The sequence below is a fragment of the Ambystoma mexicanum genome, unplaced genomic scaffold (assembly GCF_040938575.1).
Source record: "Ambystoma mexicanum isolate Mex_15411 unplaced genomic scaffold, UKY_AmexF1_1 Mex_scaf141, whole genome shotgun sequence".
NCBI classification, from domain to species: Eukaryota; Metazoa; Chordata; class Amphibia; order Caudata; family Ambystomatidae; genus Ambystoma; species Ambystoma mexicanum.
The window spans coordinates 333,211-339,210 of NW_027182371.1; the positions used below are offsets into that span (position 1 = coordinate 333,211).

Here is a 6,000-nt window from a genome sequence, read left to right on the forward strand (position 1 = left end):
CGAGAAGGTAAGGCCTCAACCAACATCGCCCTCTGCCTTCCAAAGAGTCGAGGGAATAGAAGCAGGAAAATTGTGTGTGTGTTTATTTCTTCTTTTTTAGAGATTCTTTCTATTTTTGTAAGGAACTGACGCCTGGGTGAGTGCTAGTGTGGCTTGAGGTGAATTTACGGGCAGCTTCTTTGCAAACTTTTGCCAAACCAACTTGGAGCAGCACTGGGGTAGAGAGTCAGCCTTCCGCTGATGCCTGCCTAGGCGTGGCTGGGCTGGGGCCTCAGCTGCTGTTACTGGGCCTGCTTCTTTCCTGGTCTTGTAGGCCGCCAGCCAGAGAAGGTAAGGGCTTCAACCAACATCGCCCTCTGCCTTCCAAAGAGTCGAGGAGACCGCAGCAGGAAAATTGTGTGTGTGTTTATTTCTTCTTTTTTTAGAGGTGCTTTCTATTTTTGTAAGGAACCGACGCCTGGGTGAGTGCTAGTGTGGCGTGAGTTACATTTACAGGCATCTTCTTTGCAAAATTTTGCCAAACCAACTTGGACCAGCACTGGGGTAGAGAGTCAGCCTTCAGCTGATGGCTGCCTGGGCTGGGCTGGGCTGGTCTGGGGGCCTCAGCTGCTGTTACTGGGCATGCTTCTTTCCTGGACTTGTAGGCCACCAGCCGGAGAAGGTAAGGGCCTCAACCAACATCGCCCTCTGCCTTTCAAAGAGTCGAGGAGACCCCAGCAGGAAAATTGTGTGTGTGTTTATTTCTTCTTTTTTAGAGGTGCTTTCTATTTTTGTAAGGAACCGACGCCTGGGTGAGTGCTAGTGTGGGCGTGAGTTAAATTTACAGGCATCTTCTTTGCAAACTTTTGCCAAACCAATTTGGGGCAGCAGTGGGGTAGAGAGTCAGCCTTAAGCTGATGCCTGCCTGGGCTGGGCTGGGGGCCTCAGCTGCTGTTACTGGGCCTGCTTCTTTCCTGGACTTGTAGGCCGCCAGCCCGAGAAGGTAAGGCCTCAACCAACATCGGCCCTCTGCCTTCCAAAGAGTCGAGGAGACCCCAGCAGGAAAATTGTGTGTGTGTTTATTTCCATCTTTCTTTCCGAGTTTTTTTTTAAAGTTTTGTAAGGAACGGATGCTTGGGTGAGTGAGTGCCAAGTGTGGCTTGGCCTGAATTTACAGACACTTTCTTTTCCAAACATGAGTAGGCAAGTGGGTATTTCAAAAGTGGGTGCATGGAGCCGCTCGTTGCTTTTCCAAGCTGGCAGCTGTGGCTCCTGAGCTTGAGGCAAAAAGAAGGGCAGAAGCACACTGCAGAGGACAGCGTTCAGCCTTGCAAGAGGGCAGTGGACGTCGGAGGAGCCGACACAGCACAAGAGGCTCGGAATCGGCGCACTCTTCGCCTACGGCCATACCACCCTGAATGCGCCCGATCTCGTCCGATCTCGGAAGCTAAGCAGGGTCGGGCCTGGTTAGTACTTGGATGGGAGACCGCCTGGGAATACCAGGTGCTGTAGGCATTTTGCTACTCTGTGCCCGATAGGCGGCGTTCGTCTTCCCCGTCTTGAACTACATTTTTCCTCCATTCCGCTTTTAATTTTAACAAACACGGCGCGTGAAAAAGGCACAGGGGCAGACAGCAGCCCTCGCTCCAATGCAGAGCCCCGTCAGAGGCGGACACGTTGTCGCCAAACTAACTTGGAGCAGCAGGAGACTGAAGCCAGGGCAGCAGCTCGCCGCCTCGGGTGGGTGGATGCAGCCAGAAAGGGCCACTCGTGTCCCTGGCAAAGCACCTCCAGCGTCTCCCCGTTTTCTCTCCAGTGGACGCGCAAGGCCCCCTACAGCTAGGGAGGCAAGTGGAGGGCCTCATCTGCATATGTGGGCTCTAGAGGAAGAGTGCACCCTGGGAGACAAGGGGACACTTGGAGCGGGAAGTGCTCACGGGGGAGAAGTGCCTACAAGAGGCAGGAAGGGAGGGAGGCCACATCATGCCTCTCCATAGCCAGGCCTCTGGATGATGGGGCAGAAGCGGCCGTCACCCTAAGCTTCCTAGAAGTCCCAGCTGGGCCCCATGCTACCTAATATCTCGCCTGATCGAGCCTGGTCGAGCACTGGTCGAGCCTTCAGCCAAGGGACACAGGAGCCAAGGGGTCTGGCCTCGAGCCTTCAACCGAGGGACCCAGGAGCCCAGGGTCTGGCCTCAGTGCTTCCCAAGTCGGCCTTCAGCTGAAGCCTGCCTGGGCTGGGAGCCTCAGCTGCTGTTCCTGGGTGTGCTTCTTTCCTGCATGTGAAAGGCCACCAGCGGCCGAAGGTTGCCCTCCGCCTTCCAAGGAGTCGAGGGGATAGAAGCAGGAAAATTGTGTGTGTGTTTATTTCTTCTTTTTTAGAGATTCTTTCTATTTTTGTAAGGAACTGACGCCTGGGTGAGTGCTAGTGTGGCTTGAGGTGAATTTACGGGCAGCTTCTTTGCAAACTTTTGCCAAACAACTTGGAGCAGCACTGGGGTAGAGAGTCAGCCTTCCGCTGATGCCTGCCTAGGCGTGGCTGGGCTGGGGGCCTCAGCTGCTGTTACTGGGCCTGCTTCTTTCCTGGTCTTGTAGGCCGCCAGCCAGAGAAGGTAAGGGCTTCAACCAACATCGCCCTCTGCCTTCCAAAGAGTCGAGGAGACCGCAGCAGGAAAATTGTGTGTGTGTTTATTTCTTCTTTTTTAGAGGTGCTTTCTATTTTGTAAGGAACCGACGCCTGGGTGAGTGCTAGTGTGCGTGAGTTAAATTTACAGGCATCTTCTTTGCAAACTTTTGCCAAACCAATTTGGGGCAGCAGTGGGGTAGAGAGTCAGCCTTAAGCTGATGCCTGCCTGCTGGGCTGGGCTGGGCTGGGGGCCTCAGCTGCTGTTACTGGGCCTGCTTCTTTCCTGGACTTGTAGGCCGCCAGCCCGAGAAGGTAAGGCCTCAACCAACATCGCCCTCTGCCTTCCAAAGAGTCGAGGGAATAGAAGCAGGAAAATTGTGTGTGTGTTTATTTCTTCTTTTTTAGAGATTCTTTCTATTTTTGTAAGGAACTGACGACTGGGTGAGTGCTAGTGTGGCTTGAGGTGAATTTACGGGCAGCTTCTTTGCAAACTTTTGCCAAACCAACTTGGAGCAGCACTGGGGTAGAGAGTCAGCCTTCCGCTGATGCCTGCCTAGGCGTGGCTGGGCTGGGGGCCTCAGCTGCTGTTACTGGGCCTGCTTCTTTCCTGGTCTTGTAGGCCGCCAGCCAGAGAAGGTAAGGGCTTCAACCAACATCGCCCTCTGCCTTCCAAAGAGTCGAGGAGACCGCAGCAGGAAAATTGTGTGTGTGTTTATTTCTTCTTTTTTTAGAGGTGCTTTCTATTTTTTGTAAGGAACCGACGCCTGGGTGAGTGCTAGTGTGGCGTGAGTTACATTTACAGGCATCTTCTTTGCAAAATTTTGCCAAACCAACTTGGACCAGCACTGGGGTAGAGAGTCAGCCTTCAGCTGATGGCTGCCTGGGCTGGGCTGGGCTGGTCTGGGGGCCTCAGCTGCTGTTACTGGGCATGCTTCTTTCCTGGACTTGTAGGCCACCAGCCGGAGAAGGTAAGGGCCTCAACCATCATCGCCCTCTGCCTTTCAAAGAGTCGAGGAGACCCCAGCAGGAAAATTGTGTGTGTGTTTATTTCTTCTTTTTTAGAGGTGCTTTCTATTTTTGTAAGGAACCGACGCCTGGGTGAGTGCTAGTGTGGCGTGAGTTAAATTTACAGGCATCTTCTTTGCAAACTTTTGCCAAACCAATTTGGGGCAGCAGTGGGGTAGAGAGTCAGCCTTAAGCTGATGCCTGCCTGGGCTGGGCTGGGCTGGGGCCTCAGCTGCTGTTACTGGGCTGCTTCTTTCCTGGACTTGTAGGCCGCCAGCCCGAGAAGGTAAGGCCTCAACCAACATCGCCCTCTGCCTTCCAAAGAGTCGAGGGGATAGAAGCAGGAAAAATTGTGTGTGTGTTTATTTCTTCTTTTTTAGAGATTCTTTCTATTTTTGTAAGGAACTGACGACTGGGTGAGTGCTAGTGTGGCTTGAGGTGAATTTACGGGCAGCTTCTTTGCAAACTTTTGCCAAACCAACTTGGAGCAGCACTGGGGTAGAGAGTCAGCCTTCCGCTGATGCCAGCCTAGGCTGGCTGGGCTGGGGCCTCAGCTGCTGTTACTGGGCCTGCTTCTTTCCTGGTCTTGTAAGGCCGCCAGCCAGAGAAGGTAAGGGCTTCAACCAACATCGCCCTCTGCCTTCCAAAGAGTCGAGGAGACAGCAGCAGGAAAATTGTGTGTGTGTTTATTTCTTCTTTTTTAGAGGTGCTTTCTATTTTTGTAAGGAACCGACGCCTGGGTGAGTGCTAGTGTGGCGTGAGTTAAATTTACAGGCATCTTCTTTGCAAACTTTTGCCAAACCAATTTGGGGCAGCAGTGGGTAGAGAGTCAGCCTTAAGCTGATGCCTGCCTGGGCTGGGCTGGGGGCCTCAGCTGCTGTTACTGGGCCTGCTTCTTTCCTGGACTTGTAGGCCGCCAGCCCGAGAATGTAAGGCCTCAACCAACATCGCCCTCTGCCTTCCCAAAGAGTCGAGGGAATAGAAGCAGGAAAATTGTGTGTGTGTTTATTTCTTCTTTTTTTAGAGGTGCTTTCTATTTTTGTAAGGAACCGACGCCTGGGTGAGTGCTAGTGTGGCGTGAGTTACATTTACAGGCATCTTCTTTGCAAAATTTTGCCAAACCAACTTGGACCAGCACTGGGGTAGAGAGTCAGCCTTCAGCTGATGGCTGCCTGGGCTGGGCTGGGCTGGTCTGGGGGCCTCAGCTGCTGTTACTGGGCATGCTTCTTTCCTGGACTTGTAGGCCACCAGCCGGAGAAGGTAAGGGCCTCAACCAACATCGCCCTCTGCCTTTCAAAGAGTCGAGGAGACCCCAGCAGGAAAATTGTGTGTGTGTTTATTTCTTCTTTTTTAGAGGTGCTTTCTATTTTTGTAAGGAACCGACGCCTGGGTGAGTGCTAGTGTGGCGTGAGTTAAATTTACAGGCATCTTCTTTGCAAACTTTTGCCAAACCAATTTGGGGCAGCAGTGGGGTAGAGAGTCAGCCTTAAGCTGATGCCTGCCTGGGCTGGGCTGGGCTGGGGGCCTCAGCTGCTGTTACTGGGCCTGCTTCTTTCCTGGACTTGTAGGCCGCCAGCCCGAGAAGGTAAGGCCTCAACCAACATCGCCCTCTGCATCCAAAGAGTCGAGGGGATAGAAGCAGGAAAAATTGTGTGTGTGTTTATTTCTTCTTTTTTAGAGATTCTTTCTATTTTTTGTAAGGAACTGACGACTGGGTGAGTGCTAGTGTGGCTTGAGGTGAATTTACGGGCAGCTTCTTTGCAAACTTTGCCAAACCAACTTGGAGCAGCACTGGGGTAGAGAGTCAGCCTTCCGCTGATGCCTGCCTAGGCGTGGCTGGGCTGGGGGCCTCAGCTGCTGTTACTGGGCCTGCTTCTTTCCTGGTCTTGTAGGCCGCAGCCAGAGAAGGTAAGGGCTTCAACCAACATCGCCCTCTGCCTTCCAAAGAGTCGAGGAGACCGCAGCAGGAAAATTGTGTGTGTGTTTATTTCTTCTTTTTTAGAGGTGCTTTCTATTTTTGTAAGGAACCGACGCCTGGGTGAGTGCTAGTGTGGCGTGAGTTAAATTTACAGGCATCTTCTTTGCAAACTTTTGCCAAACCAATTTGGGGCAGCAGTGGGGTAGAGAGTCAGCCTTAAGCTGATGCCTGCCTGGGCTGGGCTGGGCTGGGGGCCTCAGCTGCTGTTACTGGGCCTGCTTCTTTCCTGGACTTGTAGGCCGCCAGCCCGAGAAGGTAAGGCCTCAACCAACATCGCCCTCTGCCTTCCAAAGAGTCGAGGGAATAGAAGCAGGGAAAATTGTGTGTGTGTTTATTTCTTCTTTTTTAGAGATTCTTTCTATTTTTGTAAGGAACTGACGACTGGGTGAGTGCTAGTGTGCTTGAGGTGAAT

At 52.5% G+C, this 6,000-nt stretch overlaps 1 non-coding gene across 1 annotated transcript; it reads left to right on the forward strand.

The window, feature by feature from the left end:
• The first annotated feature begins 1,375 nt into the window (after nt 1-1,375).
• Nucleotides 1,376-1,494, forward strand: LOC138553898 (5S ribosomal RNA). Its single transcript, XR_011297201.1, has one exon. It is a non-coding gene; the product is annotated as a 5S ribosomal RNA (ribosomal RNA).
• The last annotated feature ends 4,506 nt before the right edge of the window (nt 1,495-6,000 follow it).